Here is a 20,490-nt window from a genome sequence, read left to right on the forward strand (position 1 = left end):
GGAACAGGCACTTTCTATCCAAATTGGATCAGATACTAACTACACTGGCACAAGTGAAATGCTAAAGCCAGCTATTCCTGCTTGGCAAAATTTGTCCCAGACAAAGCTTAAAACCTTCCTCCACTTAGGATATTTGACATGCTCTGTTTGTTCTAGCAAAATAAGTCTTGTGTAATGAAGTAGAGGATTTTGTAAAGGCGATTTTTCTACTATTCAAAGCCCACAGCTCTCTGATTTCTTGAAGATAGGAAAATTATGAAATTGCAAACACTTTCAGTGAGACAACAATATAAATATTAATTATAATAGCAAGGAAGTATTTACAGGATTGCAAAATATGCATTTTAGGCACTAATACATTTTACTGTGCTCTGCAGACATTTTCAACTGTCCCTCTATACTGTAGCCTCTGAGACTCAGCTGTTGCCATCTAGGCTTTACAGTAACACACTAATTTTAAATGCAGGTTTTGCAGGATGCAAATTGTCCCAAGATGCTTCTCTGCACACCCTAGTTCATCTACTTTTAGCTGCTACGTAAGTAAACAACAGTTCATGAATTCCTAGGTCTCTGTAGGTTAGTTAATAGCTTCTTAAGCCCCTATGACAATGAAAAGACTGGCATATAAAACCACAGTGTGCTGTTTTTCTGAAAGAGCAAGAGCTTTTCTGCTTCACATAATGTAGCCCTGAGATCTGTCTGTAGGGTGCAGCTTCTCATGCTCTGCTATTCCTCAGCGTGAGAATCCCAGTTTTAAAAATATTTCAAGACTTTTAGTTTCTTTTATAAATAAGTATGCAGTAATGGCAGGTGTTGTGATTATGTTCTATCTGAATGAGGATTCATCCTAGTAAGGATGATTTTTTTTTAATCTTTCTTTTCTTTCCTTGACAGCCTTTTATTTTCTAGTTGAAACTCTTCCTTTTCATTAAAACTTCATAGAAAATGTGATCCTGTTACATGCCACTCATGCACACTTCAGTGTTTGTGCAAGTATGGCTACAGATAGGCTCTCATGGTTGATTAATTTGATGGTGGGACTTGAAAAAACAACTGTGTATTTTATTTCAGTATAGACCTGATGTATTTTTACTATTTCATGGAGGTTTGATGCAAAACATAAAATTTTGAATATTAATGCCTCATGTTATGTATGTCCCAGCTGGCATTTTCTCATTGAAAGTATCTATTGTCTAGTAATGACTAACATGTATAAATATTTATATACTTTCTCACGACTCAGTACCACAAGCTATCAAAATATGATACTTTTTTGCTCTGCACAGTAGAAATGGAAACTGTACACTGGAAAGAAAAATGTACCTTTTTTTCCTTACAGGTTCTTAATGATAGAGTAGAATTATGAAGTTTGGAATTGGCTTTGGAGGTTTTCATGTTTTTATAAATAATTGCCACTGTATGTTTTGCTGACAAGCACCTTTCTTTTCACTCCACTTTTATTTCCTTCATTACTGTCTTGAAGCAGATGTCATTACCAGTGTCTAATTCCAGAAGACTTTCTTAAAGCATCTTAAGACACTGGTCAAAAAGAATGTGCTTTGATACTAAGCTTTGGTAAGAGCACAGAATTATAACTCCCATGTTTCCACTTCTTCAACCCTGAAGAACCACACTGATCGCCTGTGAAATTTCAAAATTCACTAACTTTTGACCTATGCTGCTGAACACAAAATTTTAGCCTTCTGGTGAAAGGATTTTTTCAAGGAAGCTTAGAATTAATTTAGTCATTTAGTGCTCACTAATTTTATTTAGCAGTATTTGGTGATTTAACAGTATCATTCCAGAATTGTTCAAGTTGTGTTTTGTTATTGTGGTTGTTATTTTTCCCTGAGATAATGAATATTCGTATTTTTGATTATTGATTAAAATCTTCAGCTTTTAACACATGAATATTTTTTTAAAAAATTTGCTTTACTCTAATGGTATTCTAAAAGATGAACCAAACAATTGTGTTCAAAGATTCTGGTTTGTTAGTCTCAAGGGACTGCAAAGAAGTGGAGGTAAAAAATTAACTGTTCAAAAGCACACAGAGAGAAGAGACAACTTTTGGTAGCTTATTCCACTCATGAAGCAGCAGTGAAATATAATTCCTTTGTATGAAGGATCATTTCTCCATCAACATCATATCTTCATTAACAGTTTTGTGATAAGAAATTACCCTAAGAAGGGATTTTTGGTTCAGTTCATTATTCTTTATAATAACCCACAGCTGTTTGAAAAGCAATGGGGATGGGAGTTGCTGTGAGCTGTGCTGAAGAAGCTATAAAGCCATTTAAACTACCTCTCTTTGGGGTAACTAGTTTGGCACATTATTTTAGCCACAGTAGTTTGTTCTTGGTTTCTTCTCAGTTCTTGGCTGTGTTTTTTCTGTTATTCACATGAAAGGAACTCTTTATGTTGAAAGAAAGAAGGGAGGTAAGTGAATTGTTTCAATATTATACAAGAATATGGTGAAAAAGATAAACTTTTTGAAATCTAGTAGTTGTTGGTCTCCTTATCTGGGTCACTTCTGAGATAGAACAACTGCTTGACAGACTATTGCATTTTCTTCTTAATTTATATAGAATATAAAAAGAGAAGAATTAGGGCTGCCAGTATGATTCTTGAATCAAATTAAGGATTTAGCTGAAGCACATAATCCTAAAAAAATCCCAAGCCAGCAACAGTGATAAACTGTGTCAAGGGTAGGAAGAATAAGGTTAAGGATATTTCTAATATTTTCAGCTTAATGGAGGCATTAAACGTTGGATGTGGTTATTGTATCATAAAAATATGTTAGGAGGTACACAGTAATTTTTCCATGTAATTTTTGTATGAGGATAAAAGCATGGAGAATATGATCTATGCTAGAAGAAAAGTATCACAGACTTGTGGATACACAGTGGAAAATAAGTGGTTGTTTCATATTTCTCTATGTAGAATCACAGAATGGAAGGGACCTCAAGGATCATCTTGTCCAGCATTTTTAGGTAATATGGGTCAAGATGGCAGCGGGGACATCAGTTGCAGGAGATGATCACCTGATAGACAGGATTTGCAAATGGTATTATAATGCAGCTGGGTTCAACAAACTCACATTAATCCAAGATGTTACCTTGTATGAAGACAAGGATGTAAAAGAAACACTGAGGAGTCTTCCAGAACATCTTTATAATGAAAGAATATTCCTCATGAAGTGAGCACTCAAGTCTGAAACATCAGACCCTTCCAAAGGACCAGTGGGTGAAATATAGATAAGCATTATATTTAACCATACCTAGAAGAAGTAATCTGTGAAAGACGTGAAAAAGAAGCATGGAACAAGAAATAACTATTGAACTACTTCATGCAAATACCCATGTATTCCTGGTATTTTTAAACATTTGGTTATAGAAGTCTATAAGGAGGCAAATGTGAGGCTGAGGAATACTGTTTCAGCTTGTTAATTGAATCTGTTCTGTACAAAATTGAATGTGAGAAGGAAAAGGCATAAATCCTAAGACTGACTCATATTCCATTGCATAGCGTTATGTCTTTAATGACATTTAATTTCTTCTATCTGTTTTCAGAGTGGCATAAAAAGTCAGTGGTCTAAAGAGGTTGGAGCCTCTTCTCAGTCTTCAGCCAACACTCTTAGGACATAACACGACCATACTGTTGCAATGAAATAACAGTTGCAACAATATTCTCAAGTGTGTGGTCTATTTATTATCAGTTCACCACAGTTTTAAACTGATTTAGCAAACTGATTGTGTAGCGAAAAAAGCTGTTCTTTTTTTAATTAAGTTGTTAAACAGTTTGTGTACTGTGCTTCATTCAAGTTTCAAGGCTGCCAGCAGGCATGCTCCAGATATGTTTCAGGTTTGCCTCAAAAAAGATCATCAGAAAAATCCACCCACAATATGGTTCTATGATGTCAAAGGACAAACTGGGACTAAAGGCAGATTTTTCACATTTACTTTAAATCACTACCACAAAGAAACTTGTTCCAAACAGGAGATGAGTATTTTTGCCTGAAATGTTTTTCACTCCAAATTACTAATTTGAGTTGAACATATCATTTCCTGAATTAATTTTGATTCTTTTCAGTGAAGAAAAACAGAACTACTAAACCATCCAATGTTGAAATATCTTGCTGCAAAATTTAAAAGTTAAGTGCTTCTGCTATCTAAATGGCTTTTCTTGCAGGAACTGCAAAATAGATCTAAATCCTGTTAACTTTTAGACACCTAAACATATGAAACTAATATTCCATTTAGATATGAGTGAAGTATTTTTCTGTATCTAAAATTGAATTTTTAGGGTTTTATTCCAATTTGTCTCAATCTTTTTCTAATTCAGCCAATCAAGCAAATTCAATTATTCATACTGATTCTAATTGTTTGTAATTGTTTCTCATATTGTGTGGAAACCAGAGGTAGAAATCAAATCACAGAGGAATAGAAAACAATAGAAATGAAGTTATTAAAAGGAAAAGGCAGGCTGATGTGATGGAGAAAGCAGACCAGAGAATTCTCCCATCAGCTGATACCTCTGCAAATGCTACTGGAGAGCCTGAGAAAAATTGCCTGGTCTATTAAGCAGCCCATTATCTAATTTACAGAAAAATATGGAGAGATGAGTCATCTATAGAAGAAGAAAGATCAGAACACAGATTGGTTACCAAATCCCCTTTGTTCCCCCTTGTCTTCTGTTCACAATGTGCAACTCTTTCATGGGCAGATCTCTAGCGTACAACTCCGATATCAGGGCAAACACAGACCTTTTTGGCTATGATGCAAGTTAGACTAGACACCAACATACATTTTCTTTCAAGCTGATTGAACCTGGAGATTAAACAGCTATATGCAAGCAACAAAGATGTCCCCATGCAACAATTCTGAATGGCAAACAGTCTGATGCAGGGCCAGAAGGAAGAGTATGGAGGACTTTTAGGGAGGCTTTTATGAAGAGCAACAGCATCTCCAGCCCCTGGGCAAGCAGCAGTCAGGAAAGATACTATCAAGAGGTGAGGAGTAGGTCTCTTCTTTTGTCCTTCTCCCAGTCCTGCTGGGTTCCACTAAGAACATTAGCTCAGGTAGTGAAAGTGAGCACCACCCAGGTGGTGAAAGAACAAAATACAGCAAACACATCAGCCTGCCAAGGTGTCCCCACTATCCCCAGCCAGGGAAGAGTTTACTATCTCTATAGAGCCTCCCGCTCATTGGAAATTGCTCTGACTTCAGCTACAGTCCAATGTGATTCTTTCCACTCTGAAATGCTCTTCCCTAGGGGAAAAACAGTGACTGGGGCTATCCAACATGAGATCCTTCTTCAGAAAAAGAGGAGTGGAGCAGGGACAAGACCTAGATGCTTACTTATTGTTGACTAAGGTAGTGTCAGCATTTATCTTTTCCTTAAATTATGACAAGGAAAAGTCCTTTCATAGTTTGGTCAGCTGTAAAAAAAGAAGAAACAATACCATGGCATTTTCTAATCAGATATTTTTCCCAGTTCTGCAAAAGACAGTGTCCATCTGTTTTAGCATCTGCTCAATGTAGTTCAAAATCCTCCTGAAAACAACAAATAAGTGAAATGGCTTCACTGCCTTCAAAATGTCAAGATCTAAGAACTTCCTGGGGGAAAAAATGTTGCACATGTTGTCATTATTGATACAAAAAGTGTCTCTGATCCCTGATCTCTCTGCCTATTCAAATGCAGTATGCAATCTCTATTTATTTCAGCAGGTTTGAGAAAGGTACTTGAATGTTTCCAAACACAAATTATTTTTAAAAAGTAAAAAAAAATGTCCTGCTCTAGACCAAAGGCACTATCATTTCATTGCATTTTATTTGGAGCTCTTATAGTAATGCTGATGGAGCAGGCTATGTCCTCAAAATGACATATCACTTATAACATGAAACATTTGATGGAAAACATTTTTTTGAAATATGAAATAAATCGATCTGCACAGGTCTTGTTTGCTCATCATCTCACCATTCAACAGGAGAACATGGGAAGTAATTGTCCATGAAAGACACTTTCATGGCCATTTTTTCTTTCTCTGAGTGCTCACTGGCAAACCCCATTCTACTGTGTTCTAGCTTACCCAGACACGCCAAGAAAGATGCTTCAGCTCCTGCCTAAAAATTTTAAAAATATGAAATTTTCCTGCCATTTCTACTACAACTCTCCAGAAGGTACTCTTTGGATAGTATTTTTGCCCTCAAGTTTGCTCTTTCTGAAGTTCCAATGATCTGGGACACATCACAAAAGTAATTTCATATCAATATTAATAAAATATTCCAAGTTGGAAGAGGCTTTTGGAGGTAATTGAATGAGCTATGCCTCACTAATCAACTCACATACTATGTTCATAAAATAATTTTATCTCAGCGATCATAACCTGATGGCACATTTATGTTTACCTGGCATGTGAATACCTCTGCTGGGTGCTATGTTTATAAACTCACTTGTTTTTTTTCATGCATGTTTTAATCAGATTTAATTTATCTGTAAGTTTTAATTCATTGAATAGTCTCTTTCCATAAGACAAACAATAATGCCACAATATTTCTGTTCAGTCAAAAGAAATGGAAAGGAACAGACTGAGAAACAAAATTACTCGAGTTTGGGATGTCTTTTTTCACAGTGTTGCTGATTTACTAACTCTGTCCCTCTCTCTGTCTTGCACCTTGTTGATTCCAAATGTGATCTTTCAGCTTGGGTTTCTGTTGTCAGTCTGACATTACCTGCTTGAATGGGAAAAAGTGGTCTAGGCACAGCTTTCCTGAAAGCAACAGCCAGTGTCTGACAGATACAACTGTCATGAGGTAATCTACCATAAACTACCAAGAGAACTGGAGGATCTTTTCCCTGTGGAAGCCAGATGAGATTCCAAATGAACCAGACAATATGTCTTTAAAAAATTACTTACACTCAAAATAGGTAGCAAATGTATTTCTAATTAGACAAGTACCCACAGCCATGTTACTCAGGGGTTCAGACATAAGGAATGAGATACTGTTCCATCAGCCTTGTTAACACTGAGGCAACTGCCCATTTTATTGAATACCAGAGGCCTTTGTTTAGCATATAGGAAGAACAAAGGCTTCAATTTTACTTCTATTTTTTTATCACTGAGCAGAATGTGAGGTCTGCAAATAAGGAAAAGCTGTTTGTGCACATGTACCGACATCTGCAGTAGTAAGCAAAGAAGTCTGATTTATCCCACCTATTTCTAATCTTTCTTTCCTTTGTCCCATGGTTAGAGTTGTTGCTGGTTTGATTAGAGTTTGTATATTTCCATGAAAATTGATAGATTTCTTTTAAAAGAGATTTGGAAATAGCAAGAGATTACAACAACTGTTGATATATTAATTGTGTTAACAATGCTGCAGTCCTCCTGACAAATATCAAGGTGGATAGAACAGCGGGGTGAGAAGCTTCATGTTGCCTTAAAAAAGAGATTACATAAAATTTAGAGGACGTATGAAAACAAATACATCTAAATGGCTGACCTTATTTGTACAAGGAATGATATTTATATGGTAAAAGCAATGGAATTTAAATTAATATCCTTAAAAGGCAGTAATTAAAGACTACGAGGTTATAGCAGCCTGACGTGGAAATAGATGGATATGTGATAGCATGAGTTAGTGATGGAAAAGCCTCTATTCAGTACCTAATTCTCATCAGATTTTCCTTATCTGAAAGAAGTGTTATAGCTTGACAATCAGAGTAATTAAAATTGAACAAATTAAAATGTCATCTGGAATGAAGTTAATATTTTTTAAAAATTTTTATTATTCATTCTGTCACTGGAATCTTTACATGACAAAGGAGAAAAAGCAGCATATCTGATAAAATCAGCATGATCAGTGGTTTCAGCCTGAAATTATTAGTGTTTTCAGTAAATTGGTAAAAACATGAGCTCTGTAAGGCTTCCTACCTACTTATTTTTAGCATGTATTCATTGAATCAATGGGATTATACTTGGTTTTGGAAGTGTACATGAGCTGGATTATAAGTAGATTTTGGTGAGTAATGCAACTAATGCAGATAGCTGTTTTAGTGCAGGTTTAGTTACAATGATATTTAATACTTGTGTACTGTGATATAAGCATTCTCTTTCTGTATAAGAAATTCTGGGGTAGCTGGGTTCCTAATCCAGGTTGCTTTGGAATTAACTTTCTAACTGAAAATAAGTATGAAAGAACAGTCCCTAGAAAAATAAATGGTATTTGAAAGAGTATATAACTGATCATTATCAAACCAGGAAACTGGATAGAAGTTGAAGTTGTGAAAATAAAATGTTTCTTATGCAGGTGGCAAAAAGGATGAATAGGTATATCAGATATACATACATTATATGTACAGATTTTTACAAAAGTCCCATCTCTGCATATTAGCAAAGATAGAGATTCTTCCTTTCTTTTTATCACACATTTCTGGCAATAGAAATATGAATCAACTCTCTGATAGGTCAAATTCTATACTCACAGGAGCAATTTATATTTATTGCCTATACACACTCATTAGTTTTTACCTAGGAGCACTCAGAGCCATTCTTGTAAGTTTCTAAACCTGGTAAAGGTTTGCACTGAGAGAGGACTTGTGACAGTTCATGTCCTGGGGGCTGGTTGCTGTCACACGACACTGGCTATTGCTGAGGCAGGACATGGAGCTCTGTGAGTGCAGTAAGGACAGTGTATTGCTCAGATGATTGCACTGATAAAGCAGCTCAAAGAAGACTGCTTTTCAAATCAAACCATTGGTCTCCAACATGTTTAACTAATCTTGTAACAAGAAGGAATGAGAAAGCCAAGAAATACACTTGAATTTTTCTTTTACACTACTACTAATAATGAGAATAAATCAAGGAAACTACAACAGGGTGCCAGTTTTATTTATCCTGGAGTATTGTGTACTGTTCTTTATAGCATCTGTGAACTGCTGCTTCTGTATCCCAAGTATGCAACTCTAAATATTATGTATAAATCATTTAAGAAGACCTTATATGCAGGAAAAGTATCTGTTAATGTATTTAAGCCTAAGCATAGATGAAGTATAATGAACAATCTGTTAAATGTTAATGTAATTTATCCTTTCTTAATTTGCAAACATGACATATTGCATGTATTTAGCGTTAATCTGTTTTAGACACCCATTTGTTTTGACCTATGTCCATAATATATTATGTACCTTGAGATATTTATCTTGTCACTTTGAAATAAGATCACAATTAATATGACACACATGTGTTTAAATTAGTATACCAACTAGAGATGTGTGAGTAATGAATTAGCCACAGCCTTGAACTGTTGGCAGACGATTTAAATTGCCTGCCTCTTTCTGGTATCTATAAATATGCACATGGTCTTAAGTCAACATGTTTTTTTAGATCAGTGACTGAGCAAACATTTTTTTTCTAAGTGAAAATAACGAAAAAAAAACCCCACCCCACACCAAAAACCAAACCAAAACAAAAAAACTTAGTTTGGGACTGTACAGTCAGATGTCTTACTGCAAACAATTCTTCCACAGATTTATTTTGTCACACCACATTTGGTTTGCTATTGTAAGGTCAAGCCTATAAAGCTAAGTGGTTACCTACAGGAAGCAGGACGGTAATTGTGATATCATTATAAATACTGAATTTTGGATAATACTTTCTATTTGTACTTGTCACTTGTCTGGTTTTTGACAAGAGGAGGCAGTTTTGATGGGCTTCCCGTGGTCCCTGTGTTTTTTATCCTGTTATCCAATTTTCTGCTGCACTGCTTTCCTTCTGTCACACTGACTGCTAGCCAGCCTTGCCTCCTTTACTGGAAGGGCATACAAAGCTTTTTGCTATAGTGGACAGAAATAAAAGGAGAGGCAGTAACAGAGCTGAATTTTGTTAAGTACCTTATGTTCCCTGTCCATAGCAAGTCATACATGATCTGTACATCACCTGAAGATCTTTCAAATGTGGTAGAAAAAGTAACATCTATGAAATATGTTTAAATAACCAAATATGTTAAAAATAAAATAAATCCTAAAGAGAGAGAGAAAAAATCTTCTTTTTAAGGGCTAATTGTGGATGACAGGGAAACACTGAATTTTAGTGACCCTGTATTCTTTGAAGAAGTCAGAAGCAAAGAAAACCCAAACAGTCTGTAAACCACAGTGTAAGTCCTATACAGTATATAAGTAGTTGAATAAACCTCTACTCTCTTTTCAGGTTTTAACATCCAATTGTCTTTGGATATTCATTTGTACTAACTTTCAAATTTTTTTGGAACTGGAGTTTGGCATGAACACAATTAAATGTGTACAAAGTTTATACTCTGTACACATTTAGATGCTCATTTTATTCGTTTTAGATACACTTTAAATAAAATTGACTTAGACTGTGCTAGTAATTGCATTTGCTCTTGTTCACTGAAAAAAAGTGTAACTCTTGTGCAGTGCTTGACTTACTGCATTAACTTCTGCCTTTTTGTTAAATTTGATGCCAAATTTTTCTGTTGAATGTTTTAAAACCCTGGCTCCCATAAACTTAATGGTGCAAGCATAATGGTGTAGGCAAGACATCAAAGCTATGTCTGAACTGGCAGAGCCAGAAGTGCCTTGAGTTCCTACACCCAGGTTCATGGTTAATTTGGACTCCATTGTGAGGTTAGAAGTTTGGAACAGCCAGCCCACTTCTCATCATGCCCTGGCTTCACTGGCAGGGACCTGGAAAGCAGAAGAGAGGGAAGCAGCAGCTTACAGTCATCAGGTTCCCAATCTGAATGATCAGGAGTCCAGGGCAGTTGTCCTTGGGGTTCTATGCCATCTAGACATGGCTCAGGAGAGTTACATCGCATTCCAGATGTGCCTAGTAGCCTGCTCTAGGTATTCAAGCAGCTCCCTGCTACTTTGTTTCCCCTCCTCCTTTTTGCATAGCTGAGGTAGAAATGCTCTTGCCAACAGCTGTCATATGTCATAGACTGCCAATAACATGGCTCTAGGCATTGCTGAGGAAGAAGACATTAAATGGAAAAGAATTGTTCTGTAAGCTATCAGAGACATAGCTGCATTACTGAAACAAATGACATCTAAGGTGGTCCCATCATCACTGATAAGTAGTAAGAGAACACCTTTCTCCTTATTCATTGAAATAGCATTTTCAACACAGGGAATTTTTTACTTATGCAGAATTTTTGTGTATTTTATCTATTATTCTTCTTGCTTGACTCAATATGAAAGTCTACTAGAAAGGAAAAATAATTGGTTGGAATATGTGGAAAAAATTGCTAATGCCACTTTTGGGGAATTAGGAAGTCTCCCAAAGAAGCATCTGAATACTTATTAGTCACTTTAAAAACGATTTTTAATATTGTGTTAAGTCATGACTTTATAGATAAAACCCCTGCTTTAGTCATGGGTTGGGCTATGATTTATCAGATCTCTTTTTATAACTTTATTTTTGAGAGGGTTTTTATATGCCATATGGGGTGTAGGACGTAGTTGGAACAGATTGGTGTTCATTAATCAGTAATTTGTGCTTCATACAGAGCAGAATTAGTGTTAAAAGTAACAAATTTTTGGTCAGGTACAGCAAGCACTTACAAGCATGATGATTACTGTCCTTACAGGGCCTCTTCCACAGCTACCTCCTTTGTTCCCACAGTACAGTGAGAGTATGCAATTTTCTGTTTAGAAATGAGTGGTTGTGAAAGTCAACATTCACGCTGGTTTATGAAGAGGCAAAGATGGTACAGCCACTGAGAATACCTGAGCAAATCTGGGATAAGACCACAAGAGTTATGTGATATCATAAGAAACCTGACCACATAAAAGAAGCTTAAAGGTATTACTGAGCTTATTACCAGAAGTCAAGAAAAGAGAAATCAGATCATGTTAATGCTCAAAGATTTGGTAGATCAGAGGGAAAAAAACATTTCTGTAAATAAATATTTTTAAAATATATATATACTATAACTAGGTCTAAAATGTACTACCCAATATATTAGTGAGCTATTTATATATATATGTTTGCCTTGTTTTATTTTATACTACCAATGATCTTAAGAAATCTTTCTTTTCATTGTTAACACTTCAGTGTTAACAAATGGATGACATCCATTCCTAGGATCACAGTCAGCAGAGCATGCGCTAAGTGGTCCTCTGTAAGGTATGAAAGGTGCACAGGAAGTACCTTCTGGCAAAAAAAAAATAATAAAATTTTTAATTACTTATGTGACTTTCTCCTTTACCAGTTTTATCCTTGCATATAATACAATTGACCTGTTTGTGGTAGTACATCTCTCTTCTACTTTTATTTTCTTCAGACCTATATACTTCTTTTTTCTCTTGAGAAACTAGGTAGACTGTCACAAATCCTAATCACTGAAAAAGCTGAAGAAGCTGAACTTATGCCTGAATAGGTTCTCTTGTCTTTAATGTGCTGCAGAATAGATATGCACCCACACACCCCAAAGAGTTCTCTTAAATGTTTAGGTTCAAGTACAGGCTAGATTGATATAAATCAAAAAGCAGGCAACACAAAGACCTATTCTGTTTGAAAGCTTATATACATTAAGATAACAGTTTTCTTTTCTAACGTTTCTTGTTTTCCAGTAGCTTTTATAGGCTCCTGTGTTTTAGTGCTGGTAGGTGAAACGTGACTATGATACATATTTGAACTTCTGGATTTTCATTCATACTGAAACTCCAGATGTCTTGTGGATTTTGTGTCACAGTAGAATGATGCAAAATGCTTCAAGTTTTTGCAGTTCACCTGTGATGTAAGCCAAAATGTTACATATCTGGATTTGAACCACCCATTTCAGAAAGAATCATGGCTTTTTTTGACCCAGTAACTCTGGTCTGGTAATTTTATTAGCTTTGTAACTGTGCACCCTCTAGGCTCAACTATAGAAATAAGGTTTCAAGTTTCCTTACGAGTAAATGATTGCTAGAGACAATTCCTCTTCTAAGCAATAATTAGAGCATTAGCTGAACAAAGAGCTTCATCTGGCAATTAGTATTCCTGTGGTGAACAGGGAGAGAATTAGTCAGAGATACAAGAGGCTCAGGCTGCAAGAGCTGAAGAAAAAAGGCTCGGTGTGCAAGCTTTCTGATGCTCCAATGCCTTTTCTCCCAGTTTGAGAATCTCTTGCATTTATTTTTCACAATAGGTTAATGCTCTCGTGTCAAAAGAACACATTATAGCTCAAACATTCATCTCTGCTTCAAAAGATAGGCAACAGCTACTGGAAGCAGCAGGGCTCTCTGCTGTGTTTTAGTCCTAAGGCTGATCAATAAACTCTGGTGACACAAGGGAGGAAGGGGTAACGCACTCAAGCACTGCTCAGCCCCAGGAATGCAGAAAGCATGAATAGAAAGCTAAATGTTTCTTTAAGGAATGAGACCCAAGCACAGATGGCACTCTGTATTCATGGAAGGCTCCCACATGGTGCAAAGAATTAGAGCCTGCAGGGCCTCATAAAAATAATGGAATCACCTATACACAAAATCTTCAGCTTGATTCACTCTCAGTTACATTGCTGTAAGATAGTAGGAGTAAAGGTATTAAAGTCATTGGATTAATGCTGTGTAACCCTGTCCTAAGAGCTGAACCTCACACCCACTGTGCAAAGTGCTTATCCAAAGCACTTGTGGTGACTGCATCATGAATAAACCAGGCAAGAAACCTAAAACTCCATCTTTAAACATTATGAATCAGATCATTAATATTATTTGGGGCCATTGATACTCCTGTTGAGGTGAAAGCAACACAGAAATCCAGCTAAATGGAGCATCTGGTGATTTTACAGGAATGGGAGTTAGGTCTTGTATTAACTATTTCTAAAGCATCATCCTAACAGTTCTTTTACTTAGCTCAGAAGTAGTGTGAAGTCAGGAGAAAGACAAACAGCCTGATTTTTCTGTCTAGTAATCATAGGATGCCTGAAGAAAGCTTCTTTAAAAGAAAAATAAATTGATGTCATGCTCAGCCTTCTAGGTTGCAAGTCAGAAGAATAAATTTCCAGGTATTCCAGAATTTCATATCTTCTGGAACATACTAAAACATTGCTATTGAAGGAACTTGGCTAAGTCCAGGAATCTACATCTTAAATGTAAACAAGCAGAATTTACCTGCTGGGAATTTGTTGTGGATATAAATAATGCATGCCACTTGGAGAAAAAATATTTGTATTAATTTCAGCCAATTAAATCTTTCTACAATTTCTGTATCACTAAATTAACTTGGGCTACTTACATCAGTGCTGCAACAGATGTATGTAGAAAATAAACTTTTTTTTTAAATTCAGTACAAAGTTTGCAGTTTACTTGTCTTTGCCCTCTAGTAAATCACTCAGCAAATAGTGTAATTAAGAATTTAGGTGCTGTGGGTTAGTTCTGAATTCTCCCTAGTAATGGGAAAAAACCCCCATTTATGTCAGTATCGTGCTTGCTGATTGCTACAAAATGAACTTGTATTTGAATTTCTGCTCCTACAGGACTTCTATTAAAAGGAGAGAACGATAAATCTAAAGCAATCTGGGGAGACAAAACCCCTTCATCTACACTCCCAAATCTGCCAGATTGCACTGGAGGCAGCAGACTGGGGAGAAGGGAGATATTACTGTCTCTCTAACCCCCGCAAGTCGTAGGAATTGTTATGTTCCTGGCAGAGGAATCTTTCTTTCCTGAGTTTTTACCAAGGAAAAGGCAGATGGAAGGAGGGTCTATTCATCCCACATACTTCATGTCTTCCTAATGTCAGTCTTAACAAAGGGTTAATTGTTGTGTTGTGGTTTTCTGCTGAAGGGAGCCCTCCACTCTGGGATACTCCTTGAGCTGTCCTCCATCAGCTCTGAACCAAGGAGGGCTTTCAGGAGTCGTGACTTGGTCTAAATCCACCAAGACTGGACCTCGAATTCCTGGTAGAAACTGTTCTTCATGAGGTACCAGCTGTGAGAAATACTTGGTTTTGAAACACAACTAGCTTTGGAGGGAAAGATGCATCATAAGATGAGAATCAGGTCCACCATAAATCTCATTTGGGTATATTTTAAATGTTTGAAGTTGGGATAAAATTAGAGACTGAGGAAGAAGAGAGGATCATTATGCGAATAGGAATGGGATTGTTGCAATTTACGAAGAACAGCTTTTGGTTTAATTCCCATGTCAGATGGAGGCACTGTTATATCCATACAGCTCCACAGCACTATATCTGCAAGCTTTCCTCTTGCCTGGAACTATATCAACCCTTAGAAAACTGCTCTCCCAGACCAAGGAGACTCCTCAAAGCCTAGTGAGGCAACCTGTAGAGTCTCTGTGCCACTAATGGCAGCTGTTGCTGCTTGGAAGGACACTAAAGTATAATACATTACTTATGAGTCAGATATTCCACTGGTACTATAGTTTGCTATGGTTGTTCATTTGATGGAAATATGTCCAAGAGTAAGCTAAAGTGTAAGAGGTTGGGTCAGTTTTAGACATATAGCTTAAATACCTTGTCTAAGATACTTGAGTGAGGGTAGATTAACATTGCTGAATTTGAAGATCATAGAAGTGACTATCTTACAAATATATACGCTCATTAGGCATTATAGAAGCAGGACATAAACTAACTTGAAGTAATTAAATAATAAGAAGGCAAAGGGGTGAAAGAAAACACCATCTGCTAGCTCTCGATCAGTCACTTATAAGCAAACTGGAATATAATGAAGGCCATTGCATTCTGATCATGAATAGATTCTTCTGCTTGGCTTGTGTTATTTTTCCTCAAAAATAGTACATATGTTTTGTAACAGTTTGGTAAACACATGGAAGAAGAAGAAAGCTAAAATCTCTGCTGAACTGTATTAAAAGCAACAATTTGGATGCTTCAAAACAATTTTTTATATTTCCTTTTATTTCCTTCACAGACAAGAACATTTACAGTATCAACGGTTTGATTTTGCAAGCTTGATTATACTCTGTCAGGAGTTTCACATTGTCACAACATCATTGTATTTGACCAAGTGAATCCAGACCAACACTGATTGATGACCTTCCATTCTCAGTTATTTATAGCCATTAACTGGTGCACATATTTTATTAGCTGACTGTTCAATGCAGGGTATTCATGGAATCTCCACTACAGTTGAAATAGCAATTGTTTTTTATGTCTGTGCATTTCCCAAGATGAATGATGACTTTCTAAGCTATAAATACAGAAGAGTGACATAACATGGCATACTCGCCTGTCATGTCAACTACCAGCAGCCAATAAAATATGTTAACGTGAGGCCAATGTTCTTTTGATTAATACTTACAAAATGAAACAAACAAAAAAAAACACCAAAAAACCCCAAACCAACCAACCAAAAACCCCAAACAAACCTAAAACTTTTAGTAGATGCAAACAGTTAAATCATTGCAAAACGTAAAATTCATTGCACCAGTCATGGGCAGTCAGTACTTGTGAAGTACTTAAGCAGAGGAATGACTTCATATGAGAAGGAATGTTCCACAGTACGCGGCACAATGTATGTAAGATGCTCTTGTGCTTCAGTGGAGTTTTTTGAAAGATATTATACTGAGGCATGCAATTACTGTTGCAGTCTTTTAAGACCACTTTCAACCACAGCTGCGGTAAACAGATTGCTTCACCTGTGGAATATGTAACTATCCCTGCTAATGCAATGGGGCTATATGGTATGGAGCTGACAAACTGCAGCTAAAACACTTTTGGGGAAAATGTAGTCTATGCCCAAAATCCATATATTTCCCCTGCCCAGAACCTCTTGAGGAAAGATAGTATGTTGGTTAAAAGCAGCACTAAACAAAATAAACCCAAAATAACATTCATTTTGTTTTAAAATCATGTTTCTGCTGATATGCCATTAATTATTATTATTTTTTTTTGGTTGCAGCAGTGAAGGAAGACCTTTTGGCATAGAAAAAGAAACATGGTGCATTTACATCAGGTGTTAATTAGGACTTTGAAGTACTTGAAACACTTGATTTTAAGAAGAATTTTTATTATAACTCCTATGTTTTGTTGCTTGGAAGCACTCTTCTTTTGGCCTAATTTCAGTTAATGACCTTTGACTGTGAAAAGCAAACTTAGGAGACACAGATGCAATTGTGCTTGAGATGTGCTATTAAAGTCCTCTATAGAGTCAGCATGCTTGCATCTTTGCCAGCCCTTCACATGCTCTTAAAATTATGCTCCCAGAGATTACAAAGTCATTTCAGTGCATTTCAAATTGGTTTTAAGGTTGTTCAGGCTAGAGGAGTAAAGCACAATGCTTGGGTTGGTGCTATTTAGCCCAGCAAACCAGGACAGCTCAAGCTCACACATGAATCAGAATCATACATGACTCTCTGGGTACTCATGTGAGGACTCTAAAACTGAGAAAATAACAAATCTATCCAGATTACTTAAAATAATGGTTTTCTCTAGCAGGTAGTTCTTGTTACTGAGGCAAAGTGAATTGCTCCCTTTACATTCATGGTAACCACGCTAATTTCTCCCCAGTGGAGTTCCCTTCCCCTAGCATCATGCTTATTTACCTTGCAACTTGCACAAAAAATAAAATTAAAAAATAATAATAAAACAATATATAAATTACTATGGAGCTCTTTAAATGTGAGTCTTGGGGATCTGTTTTCTAATATCTACAGTACAGTAGGGGAATGTCAGAGCTATGTGACTACAAAGATGCAGGGGCTGGGTTTCAGTAGTTTTAACTTAAAACCTGCTTTTCCTTTCATGTTTAACTTGTACAACACAGTCATCAGGAAAAGTGGGTACTGTGAATTATGCAGGAGCAAATTCCACAGCTAAATTCTTGATTATCTTACTACTTGATAAAGAAAATGCATCCTTTAGTGACTTTGTCTCATTGGTCTTCTTTTGGCTTAGCTGAATGCTACAGTGAACTCCCTCTTGCAAAACAACCCCCGTGCTTGCCTGTTTGACATCCAGAAACTTGAAGAGGTTAGTTGCTGTCTAATGTCACAGTCAATTACTTTTTAAAAGGCAATTTTACCTGTTGGCACCCAGCTAAGTGACTGTAGCTGCCCTATCCTTGGAGGCAGCCTCCCTAGGTCAGCTCTGAAGTGCATGGTAGGAGCATGTATGTGCCATATCTGATAGAATAAATAAATGACATCTCCACGTAAGGAATAATCTTATTTACTCTGTTTTGTTTATGCCGATTTATGTAAAGGCAGTGACATGAAGTTTGTACCTGCCCCCTTATTTCATCACTAAACTCCTGTTGTGATCCCATTCCTATTAAAAATTGAAAAAGGGAGGGAAAGTGTATTTTAACATCATGAGAAACAGCATTCCTTGTCTGTCATTTCAAAGAAGAGTAATGATGATCCTTGTCACACATTCTTCACAGGGAGAAAAGGAGAGTGTTTCAGCATAGTCAGTCAGGCTGCTACTGTGAGAGTAAGAAGGTGCCTTTCCCTTATTAGTCAAAAGTCCAAGAATGTTATGGATGTTAAAAAGGAACAAATTGGTTGGGTGTGGGTTAACTGAACAGGAAGAGGGGGTAGGGACATTGTGTAAACAAGTAAATGTGAGACTCCCAGATTAAAAAAAAAATAATAATAATAAAAAAGTTCTTTCCCAGGAATGTAGGTGCTGCTGTTCCTGGTTTTAACAGAAAAACACAGAAGGGACTTCACAGCCATGTATTCTTTCATTGACATTGTTGACCTAAATACCAGTTACACACTGAGTTTATTTAGCATTTATTGACAGTTCCTGTGTTTTACAGTGAAGAAAGTATGTGCTGTAAGCTCTCGTGGGGATTCTGAGAAAAAAATGTATTAAAAATATGTCACCAAATAAAAGGAAGGCCTGGGATTACATTTTGGTGTTTTGCTTCCATAATTTGGTCCCTAATCTGATCCTGTTTGGTCTCTGCTGGCAAGAAATCCTCCTTCTCTTTTGTGTTCTGGGATTAACAGTCCTGAAACAGAACCTTGAACATAGTCTGCTCTGACTGAAGAGGAATGAAGGTGGTTCTGAGCTTTCAAAATAGATGGGAGCTTTTGCTGCCTCTGAGGAGCATATTTTTTGTGTGTGTTCTGTGTCTGACTGACAAACAGCAGGAATATAGTAGCTTTCTTACTAAAAAAATAATATTTTCCCATATAGAAAATATAGGGGTAGGCTGCTGACACACACTCTCATGCTATCATAAACAGCTAATATATATATATTTATTTATTTATTACTATGTTCCTTTCCACCTGTCCAATTAACAGTTTACATAAACCCAGAAAGTGAATCCCTGCTATGAGGCAGACACACATTAATTAATTAATAAGAAAAAAAATTAATATAATAATACAAATATTTTTAACAAAAACTGTATGCAGAGAGGTAAAAAGGAAGCACATTGTCGTACATTATGGTGAAGAGAGTATGGTAATGATAAGATGTATAAGTGGGAAGGTTAAAGTTCTATCAACTGAAGTTTTCATGACCTGTCTTTGATTTGTGACAGAAATATCACATGCTGTGACCTTCACAGATTCCCTGGGGAGACTTATATATACAGCACTTCCCCCTTTACCCTTGTCAGAAGGGACTTCTCATGAGCACAGATGTAAGTTTGTTCAGCATAGCCAAAAATTATACAAACCAGTTACATCCTAGAGGAACAGTGTGGCTTCACACACTGTGAAAACTCCTAGCATCTCCTTCACAAACCAAAGATCATGAACCATCCTGTGTAAGCAGGAACCATAAGACTGCCAGTTCTACTTCAGTTTTGTTTGTGGTTTTCCTGTCTCTGGGATCATTTGACCCAAATCTGTAACTCCTGAAAGGTTCCCTTGGAGAGTAACTCAGAAATGTTGTAAATAAACACAGTTTTAGACAAGTGTGTCTTTGTTGGCTTGGAGGCTGAGCTAATTTCAGTGAAAGCTGATGGCAGTGTACAATACCTAGGATGGAATAAAATTTGGGGGTGCAAATTGTTGTAAAAAACAGCAGAAATTATATGGATCCTGAAAGGCTATTCAAGACATTTCCACACATACAACACATTCTCATCTCCCCAAACACAGGGATTTTGAGTCCTGTGCCAGTACAGCCCCTACATAGTCTGAGACCAAATCCTGAGCTCTCTTTCTAACATTTAAAAATGGTTACACAAGAACATTTGGAAGGATAAAATCCAAGTAGTGTTTTAAACATGAATAAGCAAAACACTTCAATACTTTTCTACTAATTTTAAAATCACTTATTCTGAATGAAAATATTCACACACTAGGATTTATGGTAACTTAACTCACTAACTTCAAATTCCATCTTTAGCTGCTTCAGGTGAATCTTTCTGTGTGAAAACAAGCCCTGAATTACACCTGATACATGCAAGGTGACCATTTGATTCACTTGGCTATTTGTCTTAAAGCCTAGAGGCAGACAAAAACATGTTAAAATAAATAATTTTAAAAGAATACTTGCCTATTATTAGAAATAGGAAGGATTGGCTCCTCATGGTATTACAGGTACAT

The 20,490-nt window shown here is 36.5% G+C and overlaps 1 pseudogene; it reads left to right on the plus strand.

The window, feature by feature from the left end:
* The first annotated feature begins 3,005 nt into the window (after positions 1–3,005).
* LOC104387421 lies at positions 3,006–3,331 on the plus strand (annotated as a pseudogene).
* Positions 3,332–20,490: the final 17,159 nt, after the last annotated feature.

The sequence above is a fragment of the Chaetura pelagica genome, unplaced genomic scaffold, assembly GCF_000747805.2.
Source record: "Chaetura pelagica isolate M959 unplaced genomic scaffold, ChaPel_1.0 scaffold3, whole genome shotgun sequence".
In the NCBI taxonomy this organism is placed as follows: domain Eukaryota; kingdom Metazoa; phylum Chordata; class Aves; order Apodiformes; family Apodidae; genus Chaetura; species Chaetura pelagica.